Consider the following 23,159-nt stretch of genomic DNA (forward strand, 5'->3'; position numbering starts at 1 on the left):
TAACAAATAATCATATTATCGAGTAGAATACATTATTAGGCTCGTGATACATACATTAAAATTTAGTGCAATAAATTATATATTTTTAAGAAACATTGTTTGTAATTAGATCATATAACTCCTGCAGCCACTAGAGGGGCTACAATACACAATATATGGAAAAAACATTACTATTGCATTTGTACAGCTAAAATAGTCGTGGTATCCTTTTGCAATGATATCTATCAATTTTCAGATGTACAGTGAGGGAAAAAAGTATTTGATCCCCTGCTGATTTTGTACGTTTGCCCACTGACAAAGAAATGATCAGTCTATAATTTAAATGGTAGGTTTATTTGAACAGTGAGAGACAGAATAACAACAACACATCTTAATTTGGAGCTTTCGTGACTGCAGGGATTACTCTTTGGTTCTTTCGGTAAAGTCACGTATAAAGATATGATTTAATTTATTATTTTATCTTTATACGTGACTTTACCGAAAGAACCAAAGAGTAACAACAACAAAATACAGAAAAACGCATGTCAAAAATGTTATAAATTGATTTGCAAACGTACAAAATCAGCAGGGAATCAAATACTTTTTCCCTCACTGTATTTAAAACAATCCTCACAAATTTAATATTGGGGCAAATGTTTTATTCAGTATTCTACTTTTAAGTCCATAAATACTTTGCATATTTTTGAAATGTACTCGTTAAACAACATGCCTCTTTAAAATAAAAAATAATAAGAAGAAGAATATTATGCATGTGTCTTTATTTTGTTTGTGCGTCCATTTTCAGCTGAAAAAATACTTCAAAGTTTATACTGGCAGAATTTTTACGGGCAGAATTACCACCTGAAAACAAAATCAAGCTGTGATCATGTTTTTGCATGCATTATGAAGTAAAATGCCACTATAATAAAATCATAAAACCACAACTCTTTCAAAATACATTCAAGGAGCTTCATGTTAGTTTATTATTACAAGTTCTCATTTTACCAACGTTTCACGTCCGTTTAAAGTGCACTTAAATTGTTACTCATTAGAGCCGGTGATCACGTGACCTATATGATTTGCCAAACGTTTTTTTTGCAATTTTTTTACGAATGGTGCATTAAAGCAAAGCTTCAAAATGTGAACTTATTATATTTCAAGCACAATATAATGACAGCATGATGAGAACATTGTGTCTGAATTCCTTATTTTACACATGAGGAGACGTGTGGTTTGGGCTGTGCATTTTTTTTATATGATAATATGGTCCAGACTGCCTTGAAAATCCAATTCTAAACAAAGTCGCATCATGGAATCGATCAGAATGTCAGTAAATCCAATCAGGCATGGTTTTGGATCAGCTTTTAGGCTAATAGTGGTAGACGCATTTTAGTGCAACAATTAACTAATAATAGCTTAATAAACTAATAATAAAATAATCTTAAACCCTTTGTAAATCCACTGCCGAATGAAGGTCTCAAAATGCTGTGGTCACAGGGGATTGTTTGACCATTCTTTACCACAATCATACTTGCGAAGAGTTTGGTAAGGAGGGGTGGGGGGGACAACACTGTCTCAGGTAGAATGTGCCACTGATGGTAGCCGTGGCAGGAATGAAACTTACGTTGTCGGGTTCATAGCTCAGTGCAATTCCTACCACTCTACCCAGACTACTTTACGAGTAAATGTAGGACATTGAACAATTTCATTCTATTCCTGTGTATGCCACTATGTTCAGGAGTAAAATGCCAATGTCGAGGTCTGCTAGCCACGAGAGGGGTTCAGACTACAGTGGTTTTCTATATGATCTGCAGTTGAGGTTGCATGGGCACAATCACAATGTGGATTGTCTTTAAGTTTGGCATCAGTCTGTTGATGTTCTGATGCGTTTGATGGTTACCCCAAAAGAGGTGTTTATTATGTACGTCCACGTTGTTCCACTCTGTTCACCAGCGTTCTTCTGGATCCAGGTGAGATTATAGGATGGTGTCAGTGCAGTCCCAGAAGGGGAATCAAGACTTCTGTCGGAAGCGAAATTAAACCATGAACAACATCGTTAAAAACCAGCATACCACTGTCATGCTAAAGTTTACTTGAAGATACGGCATAATCGAGACTAGTAGTCAGTCACTTTATTTGTACCTAGAGTCCTAAAGTATAGGCACTGAATATCTCTGCAGTTCCATTAATTCTTGCTGAACAATAGGCTTGGTCAATTCATTCACAATCAATGCAGCGGATTGTGGATTCATGGAATCGAACACGTGGGAATGAATTACAGTGTTTATGCTCCATAGAAATGGTTCCACGTAAACGGTTCATTAAGCAAATTAAAAGAAGGAAAAATAAGCGGAATTATAGAAAATAATTAGACGAGGAGGAATTGATTCCTGAATCATCTCGTCGTGCCCATTGTGATATATCATTTAACTGTTACATATTTAGAGTAATTTTTAAGCAAAGCAAATTAAACTAATTCTGCAAGCCACGAAGAGGTAAACCACTGTTTGCTCCGCTATATTAACAGTTTACAAGTTTTATTATTATTCACAATTAATTGTTTTGTTACTATTTACAACTGTGTTTAAACATAATTATTAAACACTGCATTCTTATGTATGAATTAAAGCCACTTAATATATTTTATAAGGTTTCAATATTTTCCCCACACGCAAATCAATATTCTTTTTTTTCCAATTGATCAAAAATAGTCCAATGCAACAATTGTATTGAAATATAATGTTTTCATCCAAATCAATTCTGCTTGTAGACGATATGTGTTATGTAGACCGTCTTAGTCATGCATTGTGTAATTTATAATTATCACCAAAATGAAAGGTGCACCCGACGTAACCGCATTAATATGTTCCTAAATTTGCCATTTTGAAGTTAAAATCATTGGTATTTCAGTATGTGGGTCTAACCAAAACCTAGGAGACCACTTGGTTTCAGATCAGATATTTTTCGTGCAGCATGTAGCTTGCCATTCAAGTGAATATGCCTAAGACTGCCTGAAAGGCACCTTCCAGTGTTACTGAATAGATGAGCTGACAACACATCTACCCTTATACTTCGTCTCCTCACCAAAAAAACAACACAAGCACAATTTACACAACTCACCCCCCCCCCTCGACATGCTCAGCAGCTGTACAACCTCAGCAGCACCATCGTCGCTGAGGATGTCTGTTGCAAGTGAGGTTGCTCGGGTTCAGAAATGTTGGGAATTCACCGCTATAAAGCCTACGTGTGCACCCAGCATGAATACCGTGCTGAGAGAGTCTAACACGGTCTCAAAACTCCCTGTTTGTATCTTCTGTTTAGATTATAAACGCCTGCTGTGCTGATAAAATACTGGATGCGGCATTGTCACTCAACTGTAACATTACAGCTCATTTACAGTCGATGTAATCTTCAACCAATGGAGAAAAAAAATAACCTGTATAACAGTAGCATTCTCATGTACCTACTGCCATCCTCGTATGTTGTATATTAGTAATGACTCCAGCTAGGGATCTCTTATTCACATTTAGTATGAGCAATGCGTGTGTAAAACAAAAGCGCAGAAGTGCACAGGCAGTAAAAGGAAGGGCACCCACATCCATTCCTCCCTGATGATCGCTCGATGTCACCGGGAACCTGTTACTGTGGTTTTAGTAGCGTAATGGGAAATTCGGCATTGTGGCTTCCAAGGTAGGTAGGATAATATTTCTCTCACGAAAAAAAAAATGCCTTCATGATTCTAATTAACGTAATGGAAACGAACCAAAAAAAAACTACGTGCTGCATTTGCTCATGCATAATGATCCTAAAATAACCTTAAATATGAATTTAAATACGACTGTAATCAATTGCATTGTTCACATTTTACCTTGATTACAATTGGTTTAAAAATGTGAGCACTTACATCGATTATTAAATGGTATTCTCTTGAAATACATGCTCGAATCATTTTGGATAACATACAAAAAAATTGTTCCGTGTGTAATTTTCTGTAATATGCATTTAATCTGCACACTTTCTCCAGATTTGTCAACCGATGAACTATGGTCACATTCTACAACAAGTGAATGATGTTGAGTAGATGAAGTTGGATAGCGCCACATGATTCCAGTAGAACCCCTGCTGTTTAAGTAGATTCCTGCTGGGCTGGCTTAATTACAATGCTATGTCAGAGTGAGTGGCATTTCATCCCCATTATACTACTTGTGCATACACTTAGGCTGACATCCCCGGCTTAAAGCTTCACGCACACATTGATTTATGAAAATGTACAGGATAACTTTCCAGTGGGGTTTTTGTTACGTGACACTTGTCCGATGTATGTTGAATTGTTTCTAAAAATGCACTTTCACTTAATTTAATGCATACTGTTGTTTATGGTGTAGTGATAAGCACACGGTGCTAAAAAGCCTGTAGCCCGAGTACAATTCGTGCAATGGCTAAAATCAGTGGCGAGTTTTATTTGAACCGGCCCTGCCACCTTCGCCCCTGTTTACTCCAGCCTCCCCTGCCACTTCTTTCGCACCGTACGTAGCAAACCGAGCTAATCGTAAATGCGGGGAAGGACAACTAACTAAACACAAAAAACAGTTCGAAATATTAGGTTTTTTTAAATCTAGATTTTAAAGTGTATAGCTCCAGTGGCTTCCTAATATCGGAAGAGTATTCCAGATGGCCGCAGAAGCACATCTGACAGGGCGCAATGGCTAGCCAAAACCCCTAATTTCTGGCCAGCTTGGTGAAGTATGATCAAATAACAACGACGACTGACATAGTATGGGGTCGCCTTCATCTTGACAAATGGCTGTAGGTAATAACATATATACTAATAATAACGATGGTGGTGTCATCGTTTCAGTTCAAATGTTTAAATTATTCAACAAATTACCACTGCACTTTATTGCCTTGTATTTCAATGTAAAAATGACTGTGCTCAAAACATGGCGTAGCAATATAAGGTTGTATTTTTTGCGTCATTATTTTAAACTGGAAACCTTGAATATCAAGGCTATGTGCAGTTTTTTGTATTTGTTCAGTTTGAGAGATGATTTTAACCAGAAATCACTTGTAAATTAATTTATTCCGTGCATAACTTTTTTAATAATATAAAATGCAGCACATGTAAATATATTATGGCATAGTAATTTTTCAAAACAACAATTTATATGATCATACATTCGAATGTACTATACTTATCGATTCAGACCAAAATAAGTTCTTACGTCATATATGCAATCATTTTGTTAGCCCATTATAGGATAAATATATTGACCAATATTGTGTGTTAAATATGCATACACAGTTACATCACTATTTTTTTAATTTGCGTGTAGCACATTTTTGGTGCTGGGAATTGGGGATAAAACTGGAGTGAAATGTGCATTGCATAGTCAATGCAACTTTAATGAATTTAATTTCAGATGTATTATGGGTTCTTTAATCGACACTTATCCATGTTTTCTGAAGTACATTTGTCGATAGGGGAGGGCTATCTTTGGTATTAAACATGCCATACAATGATACATGTATATTTTAATAGAGTGAGTTTGTCTCCTACTTATGGGTAAACATAAGCATATTCATAGCCAAGGAAAACCTCATAGAACATCTGGTACATGATGACCGATGAGACTGCCCTGTGTACAATGCGTCTGCTGATCATAATGTTATTGTGTCCTGCGTGGACGATAGATGGGCAAAGCTACAATGATGTACAATGTTACATGTAAAATCTATTCTGAATACTTTGTCTATCAGTAAACAAGTCATCAATACAAGAGTTTATTTTCTATTCTTGGTTTTTTCCGTAAAGTCACGTAGAAGGGAATTAATAAAATAATAATAATGATGACGACCGCTTGTGTTGCGATTGAAACGTCGTAGCTTTTGTTATTTTCTTTGAACCTATCTACGTGACTTTAACAAAGCACCTAAAGAATATGAATACAAATATAATTCAGCAAATATAATGTTATTTTTTTATTACTGAATCACATTGATTTGGAGAGTCACTGACAAATGCCTGCTGTTATAATTTTCTTCTCTGAAAGGTAGTACAAATATGTTATATTTAATCAAATACAAGTTATCAGGTTTTGAATATTTTTTCAGAGGTTCGTGACCATGGAAACATACCTTCTGGCGGCATCAGTGGAAAACAAGCACATGGACACATTTTACGAGTAATATCACAGGTTCTGAGGCTGTGAAAAAACTTTTGTTGTTGTTGCTTTAGTATCAAACATAAATTATATATAAATATAATAGTGATAAATAAATAATAAACCATGTATAAGGCCATTCTATCTGTGAAATTCACGAGGGAGAGCAGGCTGAGGCATGCCAAAGTGGTTAAGACAACCATTTTTGTTCTTTTCAGAATTTCTATTGCATAAAGTGTGCACATTAATCAGTAGCTGCTGTGACTTAATGCACGATTTGTTCTTACCACATTTAGAGTTTGCTAATTTTTTGTCATTCATGTCCAAAAATAACCACTTTTATGGTTTTGTAAAGCATTTCTCTTTGACACATTGATTCCTCTGGAAACAATCTTGTCAATAGCAAAGCCTGGTCTACTTAAAACATTTATAGTAATATTTTCTTTGCTATTGATCTGTTTCTTATGGAGTGCTTGACAATGATTGATGGGTCTACCATGGGTGGTGGTGGTATGTTTTTACAAAGTTATACTTAACATGTTAATCGTACATTAGTTTGTGTACTGTATGATAGTGCTAAATGGCTGTTTTGTGCTTGTATCAATGTGTTATGTTTATTAATGTTTTGTTTAATTACTCTATTAATTATAACATTAGTGTTTACAGCCTTACATTTATCCACTGATAGATGAAGGCATCACCACACTATATCAGTCATGGGAGTTGTTTGTCCATACTTCACGACACTGGTCAGTGTAGAAAAGGGAAGGCTGAAGAAGGAAGCCCAGGAGTGGTTCACATTTCACTCACCATAGATATGAGTTGTGGCTGCGAATTGAAGTCAGATTTGGGTGTCCATAGCCCAGTATGCTGACAACTGTGCATGTGTTAATTCTACTCATACTAAATTTCTCATTTTTTTTTAACTCCAGCCCTGTGTTATGCTTAAACGCAACTGAGCACAGACCTACACACTGCGCATAGTTCCCAGCTTATTTCGCCAAAACTATTTAATAAGTAAAATGTAATCTCTGTTTGCACCCAGGGAGTTTGGAGGAGCTGCCGTGAGTTTGGCGATAACTCTATGTAACGGGAAGGAGGGTAAATTCGGTAACGTCGGTAGATTTCATCCAGCAACAACACATCTACACATTTGTTCTGGGGCTTGGTTTTAGACTGACTCTAACACACCTCTGATTTTTGAGTGTCATCGTAATTTAGGCAACTCCCACAGCCATTCCAACGGAGCCCCCCCCCCCATCCAACACTTCATGACACTGCGTCCCAATAAAAGTGTCATCTTCTGATATTACAAGAGAGTAGATTAATTGAATAAAGCTTTCATCATGATAATGGTAAAAGGTAATGTGCAATCCTGAGATTGCTTTGCTCACGCCACTGCTGGTGGAAGGGTCCCTGCTCTAGGGAGCTTTGGAAAATCCAGTTCTGGCCAGATGTCTTGCAAGAGCTGGGAGTACTCACTTTACCACACCACACGATGATTAATTAACTGTGATGTTACCCATTTATACTGATAGGGAGACAACAGTGGAGAGATATAAGGAACTTGCCCATTGTTTCAGCTGCCGTGCCTGGAGATTGAACTGGGCTATAAAACAAAAAAACATACATTGTGATTAATTATTGAGTTATAATGATGTAGAACTGTGTTTCATCCACTTCAATCTGCCTGTTTCAGGATGACGAAAGAGACCCTGTAATGCATATAATGTGTGTGATTGAATGATTGAAAAACAACCTCCAGTTTAGAAAGACAGTCTTGCACTAAAGAGCAATGTTTACTTTTTAAAAAGCTCACACTGATGAAAGTGTGGTTTCATGGACTGTTTTAAATATTGCCTCTGCAAGCGTCTTTCATACGTACAAATAATGATGCATATAATTCATTGCCAGTACATACCCACACACACCTTGAGTTTGCGGCAAAATAATTCAGGTTCTCTTGGCGCCAGATGGTAACACTGCGGTGTGATGCGGGAGATACTTGATTGAGAAAGGCTGGCAGTAAACATCCGAGTAGCCAGTTGTTAATGGCATGCCCACCAGAGTGGCTGATGGGACTTTGGCTTGGCATGAAGGAATGTAGATCTCTATACTTAAAACTACGTGTTTCTCTATCACAACGTAAAATAACACACCTCTCATAGGCATGTTACAAACGCACCAGTGGTATTGTAGTCTAAGACTTCCCGTGGGGAAATCTCATTTAGTAGTAGATTATTTGGTGATGCTGCATCGGTACACGAACAGAATTAATTTAAAAAAATCAACACATTCATCAAAAAGTGCGTATAATAGGGGATGGTTTGGGCAATGACCCTCCATCGTAACACATCAACAGAGAGGCCAGCGAGAGTTATTAAGGGTTGGAGACTGCACTAAACACCATGGGGCCTGATGAGAATTACATTTTCCTTTCATGTGTTTATTTGTCCAATTGCCATTTTTAAATAGGTATATGAACAGTTACATAACAGTAGCTATTGAGTAACAGGCCGACCCTTTAATAATCAAAATAATGTGCCAACTACATAAACTCATTTGTATTACAAGTAAAACTATAAAATGTCATTGGCAATGCAATGTACCAGTAACATATAGTTTCCTGAAGCCTACTTCCTCCTTGCATTCGGAATGCAAGACAAAATGTGCCGTTTACTGCACTGAATAATGGTGAACTTCCAATGGGTTAGGGAATAAACTCCCAGAATACACCGTAAATTATTTATTCAGAAGAGCACTGGCGTTTGTGATTCAATATGCCCTCCATCAACAAAAAAGTTTCCATGGACATCATCACCGATCATGACAGTGATAGACTTCCAATATGCGAAGGCATTGAAACCATGTCACTTTCAAGATAAATGTCAATAACCACTGCATTTTTAATCATCGTATTGCATTCTGATTTAACGATTTGGGAGGCAAATTTTGGGTCCTGAAAAACATATACAATTTATTAACTTTATTATTTACAACATTTCGACTGATATGGTAAGTAAAATATAGCAGTTATACGTTAAATGTAACTGTAATATCTATCAATACAGCTATAGAAAGCATTGCTTAGCTGGGCACTTATTTACGGTTGGGTACACAGTGCAGTACTTGATCAAAAACTTTCACCGCCTACTTTTGGATTGTCGTGACCTTGAGGTTATCGTGACCTTATGAAATATAGTTCTCGAGTATTAAGCGTATAGGGTATAATAAAATCCACAGCACATTGTTGCAACTACTTTTACTTTTATATGATGTGAATGTATGGGCATCAATAGTAAAGTATGGCAATGTTCCCTGCACTCGAATTCAATGTCTAAAGCTTTTAACCAGAACATAGTGCGGTAATGTCTGTGCAGACTAAGCGCACGTTTACAAGGGCTATAGTAAACACATTTATGAGTATTAAAAAATAAACAAATGCAAAGTTTGCATGTAAATGTGTCAATATAGTAAAGGGAAAACAATGATATACAAGTGTATATTGAGAAACATCATATCAAACTTTTTTAATAAGAATATCTTGTTTGAAAGATTTAAAACCCGATCATCCTACGTCATTGATTTATCGAAAAAAGAAAAAAAATACATATATAAATATATAATCCGTGCATATGTATTCAACAAATTTCAACAACAAACTTACCTGGTGCCATAGACTGTTTCACTGTTGGAGCATTTAGTTGCAATGGTGTGGCTGTCATTACGTACAACCAAAACACCAGGTAAATATATAGATATCATTTTTATGCAGTAGCTTTACTCACCATGCTGAAATGGATAGGGTGCAAGTAGATCACCAAAACTTTTGTCGAGCAAGTGTGTTCAATATGCATTCGTGTCTGTTTCAATCTCAATTATTACATAAACCTTGTTTAAACTACTTTACTTCATCAGGACATATGCTTTTGGATTTGAGTTTCTCCGAGGCAAAATTTGCCATGCATTCCACATTATAAAATGTAAACATTAGGAATGAGGAGTGCACTGATAGTAAACTATGCTATTCAAGTAAAATTTTGGCCTGTGGTCATGATGCTTATCTTGGCATGAACACCCAGAGATGTGCATGCTGGGAGAGGAGTATGTGCCTCTTGCAGGTCACACCTTTGTCATCAAGGCCAGGAAACGGAAGCACCACCTGTAGCACATTCAAATATTCATTTCAGAAATGCGTAAACATATTGACACACACACACAAGAGCTATAAGGTCTTGTGTGAAGTGCATTTGGTAAATAACCCTCTTACGAAGCAGCACACACCTCGCTTAAGTTCACCTGCATTGGGTCAGTATGTATATGCGTATAGATGCTGAACTTATTTCACACCATACGTAGTCAACCGTGTTAATCTGAGGTGCGGTAGAAGGACAACAAACTAAACATAAAAAGCAGTTCTCAAGAAATGAGTTTGCAATCTCAATTTAAAAGTGCATAGCTCCAGTGATCAATACTGTGACACGGTCTATTTCGTGTTTCTTTTTTTTTCCAAATGCATAGACCACCCAATATATTGAATCAGATCAGATATATCAGATATGCTATAGCATATATCCATCTAAAGGTATTCTTCAGCAACAATTTTCTAGATAAAAGAGAATGGTCTCCCTAACCCAAATACCTTCATTATGAATAATATTGGTCGCGGAAGTTTACATGTGAAACTAAATGGCCTCCATTACTTGAAACAAAACAAAATCCATAAAAGATGGTGAACATACAAACCTGCATGTCTTGCTCACACCACTGCTGGTGGTTGGAGCTGCACTTGAGAGCGCTCGAGAGAGCTACTCTTGAGAGCATTTGGCCTACTCTGCCACACTGACTAACGTCTTGGAAGACGTGGAAGTACTCTACCAACACTTTAGTCCATCACGCACACAACCTGCTAATTGATTAACTGGATATCATAAAAGCCTGATTCTGTGATTGTAGCAATTATGTCTGCCATGGATGATACTTGCACTGTATTGTTTTAATTGCCTTTATTATGAAATGTCACAGAGGTACTGTGGCTCCCCTGAAAACATCTTGCGTGGTCCTTGAGGCACAGCACTCTATATCCGGTGGCCTTTGTAGGCTGTCTATTTTAATCCTGTTTACAGTGTGTGAAGCTCAGAGGCACACCGTCTCCACACATTACTTATGCCCCAGAGTGGAATCTATATCCCACACGTAGCTTCATGTACCGAACGTGTGAAACTATTGAACCCGTGAACCTGTGAAAATATTGAACCGAGCTTGACACCATGAGCAGAACAACATTGCCTCTAGCAAAAATTAACACATTTGAAGGGTTTCAAATCAAAGCACATTGTGTGCCATATACACTTAATTTCAATTAAGAGAATTGAAATAATAATAATATTAACTACTACTCTTATGAAATCATTCAATAAGAGAGTCCGTTCACTGTGGTATATTCATTGTATTTGATTTCACTGTTATTGATTACACTACGAATATAAGTAAAGGAACATACATGTATAGATACTCCACTGATAGTTTCAACAGCTATTTGAATATTGTGAAAGTGATGGCTCCTGTTACAGAGGAGAGTATTAAGCGAATTTAATGTGCATTTAATGTGCACACCTATATCCTTTCTGCCTATTATTTTCATGTGTTGTCTATAAATGGATCATTCCATGTACAAAATAAGAATTAGCGTCATACACTACAGCAGTTTAGTGTTAAATTTAGGGTTTGAACATTATTTGAGGATTATAAATGCAAGTTTAAGATGTAAACTTACATTGCCCAGTGATATTTCCAAGGGAAATATATGCATGCAGTCATCAGTGTAATCTGACAAAGCATGTGATCATTACATTTTTCTGTAAAACCTCATGAAAAAATAGTACTCAAACCTTTGTAATGGTCTCCAAAAAGTAGAATTCTGTTTAGATGTTTTTTTTAGGATTTCGAAGATCTCCCTCTACGTCTCAACTCGAATTAACATAATTACTGGCCTTATAGTCTATGCAAGGTGGGGAAACTGATTGATTTTTTACAATTGGCAAGTGTTATATGAACTTTGCCTGTGCCTCCCCTATGTGTACTCAACCTTAAATGAGTATTTAGAAAGGAAAATATATACTGTATACAGAATATTCAAGCATGGGAGGATATTTGTCTTCAAACGTCCATGTGTGCACACGTGCATAGAGAACAAAGCTCCTCCCTCTGTCCATCCAAGAGTATGAGTACACCACAGTCGTTCAGCAAATTGCGTGTGGTCGGGTAACATGCCTGGCCAGCGCAAAGGAGTAGCCCAAATTATCTTAAGTGGTGCTTATTTAGAGCTCCCTAGAGTGAAGGCCCTTTTGCCAGCAATGGCATGAGAAAACATTTCAGGGCGGAATGTTGACTTTACTTATTACTGTAAACAATTGCACATTGTAATCATACACAGCGAGTGTAAAGAAAGAGAAGTACTGGATGAGCACTTTCTGTGTGGAGAGTGTTGGAGATTGATGGTGGTTAGAGAGAATGAGACATGAGCAGTATATGGGAGAAGGTTATCTATCCCATCCCATGGGGGGGTTGCAGAGGCGGATGTCTGGAATCCAGTATACATTTCAGGAATTATATCAGTTTAATAGATCACAGATATGGCCAGAAAAAAAGTATGTGTACTTCCTTATGACTCACGGCATTCTATAAATGAAAGTGCATGCTGCACACATTCTAAACACATACCAGTATTAATCTAAAAAGAAAACTCCTTGTGCCAAATTCTGCATGCATGCCCTTGTGGCGAGCTTCCAAATGACTGAAACGGATGTTTGGTTTTATGTTTTTCCTTCGTGAAATTCGCTCTGGTATTATGTTTTGAGTGGATTGTCTGAAGGTTTAATCATTTGCCACTGGCTTGATTCATGAGGCGTTTGCAGTTCGATTCCTGGCACAGCCTTGTAAGTAATATAGGATGAGGAAATATCAACGTGTGCCATCTGTTGTGAAAGTGAGCATTGCATAGGTTTTTGGATTCTTTGCCAACATAGGTAATTAGAGATTGGACTATCACTTTTTTGATTGTCAGGAGTAAAAAATTGGGAATAATCCACAGGCTTCTGTACATAGCTAAGGTTACTGAGGTCTCATTTTGAACAAGTGTTAATATCAATTGCATATGTGAAAATTATGTATCACCTTGCCTTCTCTTTATATCTCAAAGAAGTATGATGGAAGCATTAAAACACGAATTGATTTAGACATTTGTTTATGATTTATGTCATATAAATATACTAAAATGTTAATAGAAATATAATTGTGACAATTTTCAAAAAGCAGAGGTAAAAATATGCCCACTCATCTCTAATGTGCAACACAGTTGATGGAAACTGGACAAATGCCATATGATAAAAGCCCAACTCTCTGTGTCCTCTAACTTTATTCATATGCATGAAATTGCATGCACAGCTTCACAAGTACTCTTGTATAAAATGTCAGCTTAAACTTTCGTTCACTTTTAACGAGCACAAAGTAGACAGTTTGTGTGCCACCAATTGCTCTCTCTAATGGTGTGAATAACGTTCACTCACTTACATATGGAGCCAGTCGACATAGTTTTTGTTGTGTCTTGACGCTCCAGAGCAACCCTGTACTGACTTGTTAAACAAACCAGAGGCAGAGAAGCTTCAACATGAACGGGTGCTTTACTGAATGACTCCAGGAAGTCGCCCTGAACCTCAGAGACCGTGGTCCTTTATAGCTCATAGTGAAGCTTGACATAATGTTAAGGACCACGGACAATTACACCCAACCAACGAAACATAACATATCTTCCCCCTTAAATAGCAATTTCCACATTGACACAAACAATAACTTTCTGTAACTTGGAAGAGAGGGTAGACAGCTTCAACATTCCGCGAAACCCAAAGGGGATTATTCTGCCCCTCGCTTCCAGGGTTAGCACTAATTATAACATACTGGAAGTTTTCTTTCTCTGGGTGGATTGTGCCGCAACACCGGAATAGGCTCAGGTGTCGATGTAGGCTCAGACTGAGCCTCAGGTGTACTTGGAGGAGTGGTCTCCGTTGGCAGTGGTATAGAAGGGGCTGGCGTAGGTGCTGACATGTTCCAGTAGGGTGTCAGCTCACTTGTGAAGGTAAACGCTGGTGTATTTACTTCAGAGGTTGTAGCCGCAGGTTCACGAGGAAGTAACTGGTCGACATGTCTCCTCTTGGTCTGGTTGTCTTGGGTGTTGACTCTGTATGAGACAGGTCCAGTCTTTTGAAGAACAGTTGCAGGAACTCACTTTTCCTTAATTATGTAGTTTCATGCATAGACAGGATCTCCGACAGAGAACTGTCTGTCGTTAGACTGCCTTGCTCGTACATTGACTTGATCTTGCTGCTTGTCTTGGACCAACGTTTTGGTGGGTTTTGGTATCAAAAGATCAAGGCGAGTCGGATCTGTTTTTTTATGAGTAGGTAAGCAGGGGACGTTCCATTTATGGCATGCGGAGTATTGTGATACTTGAGCAGGAAAGTGTCAAGTCACTGCTTCAGTGGTGCCTATCTTCTGGATGCTTTTAAAGCATGTTTTATTGTCTGAACAATTCACTTTGCAAGTCCTTTAGTAGATGGATGATAAGGACTTGAGAGGATGTGCTTGATTCCATTGTTATATTGAAAATTCTGCATTTATTTAGATGTAAAATATGGCTTATTGTCCGTGACTATCTGCTCAGGCAGTCCTAGCTGTCCAACATCTCCCTCAGAATCTCTAAGGTCTTCTCCGATTTTATGGTGAACATGATTGAGACCTCTGGCCACTTTGAATGGGCATCAACGGCAACCAGCAACATCATTCCTTCCACTGGTCTTGCAAAATCTAGGTGAACACGCTGCCATGGGCTCGCTGGCCAATCTCAAGGATGCAGTGAGGCCAAGCTTGGTGTGTTTCTGTTGATTTTACATGAAGTGCAAAATATGGCTGTGGCTTCAATATCCTGGTCTAGCCACGGCCATCAGAAATAGCTATGCGCTAACTTTTTCATCCGGACGATGCCACAATGTCCAGTGTGTAGCTCATCCAGGACAGGTTTCCTCAGCTTTGGCAGTATGATGACACGCATACCCCACAGTAGGCAACCCGCAGTCACCATCAACTCCTTTCTCCGAGAAAGGTAAGGTCGTAGATCACGCGGCGTGTCAGAGACACGTGGCAGGTCACTTCTCATCACTCGGTTGAACACTCTGGACAGTGTTGGATCTCCTTGTGTTTCCTTTTTGATTTGTTGAGTGGTCACATGTGTTTTCTCTACCATATTGAAGTAGAAAACCTTCCATTCACTACTTTTAGGGCAGTCAAGCAGAGTAAGTCGTGACAAGCCATCAGCGTTGGTGTGTTCTTCAGACCTTTGAAACTTGATGTCATAGTTGTGAACACTCAGGAGGAGTGTGCTCGCTGCTAGAGTTGGTATTCCGGAGTACAGACCAAAGATGAAAGTCAGAAGACAATTGTCCAGTGCTGATGGGCTGGCCTTGGTTGGGAAAAAATTGTCTGGACTGGATAAAGGTGAACATATTGGCACAAGAAGGAATGGGGTTGCCAGCTTGGTTGCATAAACATGCCGCTATTTTTAAAGATGAACTGGAAAGTATGAAGGGAATTACGGTGAAACTACAGCTCAAGACAGACTCTTACCCCAAGTACATGAGGGCTATACACATTCCCAATGCTCTCAAACAAACGTGGATGCCGACGTATAATGGTTTGTCAAGATAGGTGTCCTGGAACCGGTTCCACATAGCACGTGGGCAACACCTGTAGTTCCAGTGATAAAGCGTGATGGTTCCGTTTGCCTGTGTGGAGATTTCAAGGTGACCGTTAATCCGGTACTAATGGTCAAACAATATCCACTTCCCATAATCGAGGAACTGTTCGTTGGGTTGGTTGGTGGGAAGAAATTCAGCAAGATTGACCTAAACCAAGCCTACCTGCAGATGCATGTAGATGAGGAGTCACAGAAGAATCTCACGATACGACCCACACAGGACTCTTCAGATACCGCCGCTTGCCTTTCGGTATTACTTTGGCACCCACCCTGTTCCAAAGCGCCATGGATCAGGTTTTAAGTGGTCTTCCAAGGGTACAATGTTACCTTGATGACATCCTTGTCACAGGAAAATATGATGAGGAACATCTGTGGAACTTTGCAAAGACTCTAGAAAGACTTGAAGTGTAATTGTCTAAGTGTTCGCAAAGAGAATTGTGACTTTTTCAAGCCTGCTGTGGAGTACTTAGGCCATGTGATCGATGCTAAATGTCTCCACACAGCCCCATCGAAGGTGGCAGCCATTGCAGATACTCCTGTTCCCCAGGATGACAGCCATCTGCGGTTTTTCCTGGGTCTCCTCAACTATTATGGCAAATTTATTCCACAGCTGGCGACACAGCTGAAGCCTTTGCATAGGCTACTTAAAGAGGGCAAACCATGGTCATGGACCAAGGAGTGTGACATTTCTTTCAAGAAGGCAAAGGGAGCGTTGATCGATGAGAAAGTGTTAACTCACTTCGACCCGTCCTTGCCAATTCAACTGGCGTGCGATGCCTCCACATATGGAGTTGGGGCTGTTTTGTCTCACATCACACCTGCTGGAAAATAAAGGCCAATGGCTTTCGCGTCAAGGACGCTGAGCAAAGCGGAGGCGAAATACCCGCAGATGGAAAAATAAGCGTTGGGAATTATCTTCGGAATTTTTTTTTTATTTCTACCTCTTCGGACGAAGATTCACCTTGCTGACAGACAATTACACCCAAACAACGAAATATGAAAAAATTCAGTTCAACTCCTATAGCCATCTCATTTTTCAGAAAAGTATCCGAAAATATACATTGTATGCTCTGAGCAGGTTATTTAAGATGTGGGATAATTTTTAAAAGTTAATGATTAGTCTTGTCAAAGTGTGACATTTTACACCTCTAAGTTATGGTATATGTTAATTGTGTCTGTGTTATTAATATATGCTATGCAGAAGAGCCAATGCCTGAAATGCTAACCGACTTTTAAATGTCAATTATAAGGCATTGCACATGGCCATAGCGATAATGATGTTTTTTGGTCTATCATTATTTAAGTCTTTCATGATTTACATAAATGAAATTATATATAATATTGTTATCCCCATGCAGATGAACATTGCTTAACACACTGATTTCATATTCATATTACACATGGAATATCACTGTGACGTAAAAAGAACTACATTCAGATGTGCACTATTAGCAATACCTCAAAGGTGTGTATATATAGACTAGTTTTCATTAAATAATATTAGAACAAAATGTCCTGAATGTAGAACATCTTTTGCATGTGCTAGCAAACTCATCGGAGAAATCAAGCTGTGAAAGAACGTCATTAATTTTTCATTTTTACTCTTTGGTACGTTGCAAGGGAAAGGCAATATTGATGGTAATAAATTCAGTGGTTTTCTGGCAATAGGCTATGTTGATGCTGTCTTGTTTTGTGCTGACAGGAGGAGCCAATCGGCCGGTTAGCAGTATCTCGCAGCATTCATGTTCTTTATGCCTAAGTTTGTCAGCCTATTGTCACGTGACATTTTTTGTCACCACCTTTAAAAGGTCATGCCATTCCCTGCTAGCGCTAATAATTTGAGAGTTTCTGCTTTATGTCTGACAGCTGAATTATCATGAAACCATTTGAAACACTGGCATGCGGAGGTGTCTGGATAGTTTGGAGTTCAAAAGTACATGCAAGATTATAGAGGGAGTGCATTTAAAACTTGGGGTTGTATCTAGATAGCAATCACAGCATAATTACATGCTGTGAAGTGAAAGGAGACGTCACTGCTAAGCAAATCAACCAATAAAAAATGTAGTTTTCCTTGATTTTGCATGAATTGGCTCTGATGGATTAATCTATTACCTACTGTATAGAATTAAAGATGTGAAGAGAACTGATAATTACACAGAATGATTACGAAATAAAAAGAATCTAGATCGGTCCTTTCATATGATCCGGATAACTTTGGAATGAATTTCATGTACTGTACTGCTTAAAAATGTATGTTAAAATACTTATAAAATCAAATAACAACAGCAACGTGTCAAGCTAGTTTTTTTTTTGCAGGAATGTCTCGATGAGTCTCAAGATTATTTTTCAGGATGATTCTCACATTTGGATGTTTGTCCAATACCATTTTACCAATAACAAATAACCCTTGCCTTCAATGCTGTGGGTTACAGGTATGCACTATAACTCCACAATACAAATGAAGCATTATTACAATTGTTACTGCGATTCCAATCTTAAACAAGCCGCCAATGGTGAATGAAAATCTATGCGTAAATAAAATTGGGATTCCTGCACCCTTTTTAACCTTCTTGGTCAGTTTCTTAAAAAATAAGCATTCATTCAGTCAATTGTGATCATTTTAACACGTAGGCTTTTGCGAACAATATCATCCATAATATAGGTTTTTGGATAGATTGTGTAAATATAAATGCGTCGTTAAACCCGCCACTACCCAACACAGCCAATTATTAAGGTCTGTCACGTAAACAGAGCATGCCAATTTGTTACTAGTACAACACACCGGTGTGCTGAACTATTAATGAATTGGCATGTTGTTAACGTGACAAACCTAACTAATAGGCTGTGTCGGGTGGTGGCGGGTTTAACGACACATTTATATTTATGCGATCTAACCCAAAAACCTATATTATGAATCATTGCCATGACCAAATATCAATTGGGTTACTTTCCAATCCAACCACAGACTGTTCGCTGTGCCAAACCGATTCTGACTTTTTCTGCAAAAATCAGGTTGATCTGATCAGATTCCAAAGCATAACTGAAGGTACCCACATGATGTATATGCATTCATATTAAAGGTTTTTGGGTTAGATCGCACAAGTATAAATGTTTCCGTAACCCTCCACCAACCGATACAGACAATTAGTCAGGTTTATTACATAAACAATGCACCAATTAGTTACTACTTCAGCCCACCGGTGTGTTGGAGAGTAAATCTACGACATTTACAATTGTACAATTGTAAATGTTGTAAGTGTTGTGGAATTACTCTCCAACACACCGGTGGGCTGAAGTAGTAGCTAATTGGCACGTTGTTTACGTGACAACCAGTACTAGCTCTGTCGGGTGGTGGAGGGTTACGACACATTTATACTTACGCAATCTAACCCAAAAGTTTTTTATTGTGAATAATATTGGTCGTGAAAGCCTTCGTGTTCAAATGTACATGCAAATTTGGCAAAAAATAAATGTGTAAAGCACAAAGATAAAAAAAATGGTATAGTCTATTACAAGAATATACGGATGCATAGTTTAAAATATATTCGTATGCTTACAATACATGGATTGCATCTTGCATGTAAGAATATATTTTATTATTTGCAATTTATGCAAATGATACATACATGTTAAATTGAGGCTGATAGAGTCGACAAACGGTAATCGGAATGATCTATATGAGAAACATAATTTGGGGCAAAAGTCATTTGATTTTTTTTCATCAAATGCAATAAAAAATCTGATCATCAAATTTCTGTTTGATTGAATTGTTACGTGCCTAGTATATATCAGTAATTGTGTTTGTTATAATCTTTACCTTTTGGTCAATTGGACAGTTCTTATTCCAAAACAGTATAGTTGCTTACACATGTAGTTTCTCACTGCCAAACTATTGCAAGGGTCACTGATCATATGGTTTTGACAGTAAGTGTTGCATTGAGGGTTATAAAATAAGCATTCATCAAATTACTAATTTCACACTGATGTATAGTAAAGTTGATATAGCCCCAAAGTAGCTGTTAGTGTGTTTTTTCACGTTCATTTTTTTGTCTGTTCTCTTTTAACATCCATTTGTTTCAGTACCACAAATGTGGCATAAGGCAATTAATAAAATGTTCACAATAATCATACCACCTAATACAGTTGTGCAAAATATAATAGGAATTTCAATGCAGTGGTTACATTTGATTTCTTACTGGAAAATTTGTTTTTAAAGAGTAATCTTCTTAGGTTCTTTCGGTAAAGCCACGCAGAAAGTAAAATAAAATAAAAACAAAAATCACGACGTTTCGGAGGCAACACAAGTCTCCGTCATCAGGTGGGACCGTCACAGCCAGATTAGCTGTATCAAGTGAGAAACGTCGTGATTTTTGTTTTTATTTTATTTTACTTTCTGCGTGGCTTTACCGAAAGAACCTAAGAAGATGATTCCTTGCAGTTTTAAAGAGTAATTTTCACCTGTACAATATGTGCGTATATTGCCTTCTGTAAATGCAATTAAATTTTATCAGTATGTATCAGCCACCCATACTATAATTGTAATCAATGATACATGAATATGCAGTAAAACAATGTTTCGTCCTTTTCTGCAGTTCTCGAAAAACTTTCTGCACAATGATATTACCAAACTCAGAAACCATTTTGTAGAAGATTGTTTATGCCTTTCAATGGCAAGGTTTAAATCATAAAAGTGGATCTAGACTTTGTTTTGTATAATCAACCTAATCCGGTCAGCATCCATGTATGATGGATGACACTGCCATGTCCTGGTTGGATGAAGCCCTTTATAATTCCATGAAGATGGCTTGCACTGGAAACTTTCTGTTTTTTTCCCACGACAAGTGGAAAGTCGGCAATCCCATTATATAGTCTTATATTTTCAATAAATAATATTTTATACCTACGTAACTTTACTGAAAAAACCAAAGAGTGTGGCTTCCTGCAGTCACGAAAGCTTCAAATCAAAATAATATGTAGTTTGCATGTGTAATGACAGAGTGACACCTGCCGGCCTATAAGGGTAATTACGGTTATAGCTACATTACATAATGCCTTATTATGAAGGGGCATATCTGGGGTTAAGGTCAAGGGCGGAGTCAGTCGAGAAGCTCCAGGAACCATCCTGAAGGATCTCGAAGGTTCTAGAAAGAGGGCGTGGCCAGGGGTGGAGCTTGGCCACGCCAGACAGATATAAGGAGCACCGAACCAGAGCTTCGGGGCTGTTAGTGTGGGGTCTGGGTCCTGGTTGCGTCGCTGCTGTTGTCATCTCTTCGTCTTCGACCACGCGGCTGTTCTTCTGCAAGACCAGCTCCGTCGATGCCGCTACGCTCGTCAACCAGCCAGCATAGTGCAGGACGGAGATGGGCTGCGTGTTTGGACAGCCTACGTGTAGCCGCGTTACAAAGTGTATCGCCCTGTGTGCTCTTAATAAATAAGAAGCCTTCTACTAGACGTTTTTCAGAAGTCACTCACTACACATGTGTGAAGAGTTTATTGTCAACATCGGTTCAAAGTTTGGCTAAGCACGCCATTTAAGTACTGTGGCAAATACAAAATCACTCGGTGTCATTGCACTGATGTATCACCTCCATTAGAGGTAGAAAGAGCAGTACTGTATTATTTATCACATTTTCACATGAAAGGACTTGTTGTCCAGCACCGAGCCTGAAAATTCCTGCGTTTACTTATCATTCTCAATGTGCGACTGACAATGACCCAATTGATTGTCGCAATTATCATGAATATTACCCATTCCCTGCATATTTAAATCAACGAACGGTATTAAAACTACAAGAACCAACGTGGTGCTAAGCTTAATGAAAGTTTTAAAATATAAAAAAAAGTTGAATATTGTTAATAGTGATATATGCCACGTATTGCTCTTAACAAGAGCAAAGCAATAATAAAAACAAACCAATGCAATCGCAAAACTAATTTAATTAAATTTCGATTTAAAGCTTTCGTGACTACACGGATTCATCTTCTTGGTTCTTTCGGTAAAGTCCGACAGACGTGTTCTTCACCTGAGGACGGCTGCTTGCGTTGTGGCCGAAACGTCGTGAGAATTTTAGTATGTTTTATGTTATGTTATCATTTCCCTTCTACGTGACTTTACCGAAAAAACCAAGAAGATAATTTAATTAGCACATCAAAATAAAACACATTTATGAACATAACCAAACTTTACTGTGATCGTGGAAATTAATAACTTTGTTCAAAAATTGCGCAGAATAAGCACATCTCACAGAATTTCCACGACTTTCAACTGACTTAGCAGCCAGATATTAATGTACGGAAGGCATTTGGCTTTTCTTCCTGTGATACAGACGGAATACACAGAAAAAATAGATTTCAACAAAATAATGGAGAAAATTTTTATATTTGCTTTCAACACTGAATCTGTTGTAACTGCATTTTCATCAATAGACTACAGGGGCTTTAAGCAATACTTTTTACAGCATTGTGAGTTTTCTTCTGAAGCCACTTATCACACATTCATAATGCACAATACGGCAGTGATGAATTCATTGTGAATGCCTTGGGTGAGAGGTGAACATATTTTTGTAAGGAAGTGCTTATTTCCTTCTTATTTAAATGAAACAAATTCCAGCCTTTATATTTCCACCAATGGATCAGAGCCTTCCCGATGCCAACTTGAGTTCAATTCCTAGGTATGGGTAACATTACATAGCTTGTGGTATCAGAAATTGTCTTGAATATCCTTCCTAGGTCAACTCAGCCTCAAATGAATACCGTAACTTCGTGGGAACGTCATTGCTCGTTAAACAATCCGCCAGGCATGGTGCTGGCCGAAGCATTCACTTGTGTGTAGTGCGGCAGTCTATATGGCTCCACGGGGGGTACATGTGTGTATATATATAGGAAACAAGTTTGCAGTGCACACGTGGTTGTGCAGGGATTGTATATTATAGTGGGAGTTAAAATAATAATTCGGAATGTTCGATCCTTCGTGATCGTCAGTCAATCCACAGTTTGATAAAGGCCTTCTCATGCTGTGTCTGCTCATGGGTTATTTTTTTACCATGCATTACCGTGCCGGTCAGTGCGGGTTGGGGGTAGTAGGGGAGCAGAACTGGTTCTGATATTAGTTGCCACTGTTGTTGGCCGTGGCCTGAAATCGAACTCGGGGTCACCAGGTTCGTACAGCAGTGCGCGATCCGCTGTGCCATCATTTCACCCCTCTTTTATTT

The sequence above is a fragment of the Lampetra fluviatilis genome, chromosome 9 (genome assembly GCF_964198595.1).
Source record: "Lampetra fluviatilis chromosome 9, kcLamFluv1.1, whole genome shotgun sequence".
NCBI lineage: Eukaryota > Metazoa > Chordata > Hyperoartia > Petromyzontiformes > Petromyzontidae > Lampetra > Lampetra fluviatilis.